This window comes from Onychostoma macrolepis, chromosome 11 (assembly GCF_012432095.1).
Source record: "Onychostoma macrolepis isolate SWU-2019 chromosome 11, ASM1243209v1, whole genome shotgun sequence".
Classification (NCBI taxonomy): domain Eukaryota; kingdom Metazoa; phylum Chordata; class Actinopteri; order Cypriniformes; family Cyprinidae; genus Onychostoma; species Onychostoma macrolepis.
Genome location: NC_081165.1, coordinates 3256524 through 3257341, shown reverse-complemented (window position 1 = coordinate 3257341; position 818 = coordinate 3256524).

Genomic DNA, 818 nt, shown 5'->3' with positions numbered 1-818 from the left:
GCTCGGATGTCTTATTTCTGCATTTGTATTACTTTTACAAAATGACCGAGGATTTGACAGCACTGGTTAAACATCTATGCCATCTTGCAATAAATCTGATTTATATGTTATTAGCAAAACATTTATCTCATAAGAAGCAAAAAAATAAAAGAGGTACACTTTATGTTGTGTCCTTGTTACAGTGTAATTATACATTTAAGTACTGAGTAATATTAATGGTTAAGGTTAAGACTAGGGCTTGGCTTAGGGTTACTTGCATGTAATTATGCATAATTAACAGTAATTATAATAGTAAGTACATGTAAGGTGTAACAAGGACACCTTAATATAAAGTGTACAACATCTACCAACAGATGCTTGATGGACCAAGCTAACCAGCAAAATCTTAACCTCTTGACCTGGACAGCCTCATGAATCACATGACCAGCCAAGTAATAATTATTTTAGCTTGGTAAGACCTGTGAATAAGGACATTACTATAATTATTATTATTATTTTATTTATTTATTTTTTACTGGAAGAACAGCATCTTCACTGAGATGCAGTTGCAGTCTTTTGAGAAGCTTTTGTTTAGTACTGTGCTTAGTACTGCACAGGGTATTTCCACATATAGTGATATAACACTATTAGATATGATTTGGTATTATTTGCTAGATGAAACCTCTAACTTGTGGTCCGCTGACTTCTGCAAGTTATTCATTTTTAAATATTAATAATATATATTACAGTTGTTTTAAAAAGGAAAGTGAGAAAACAGTTAGTTAAACAATGCAAGCAACATATAATAGTAGGCCTACATGTATTACCTTTCACTGAAT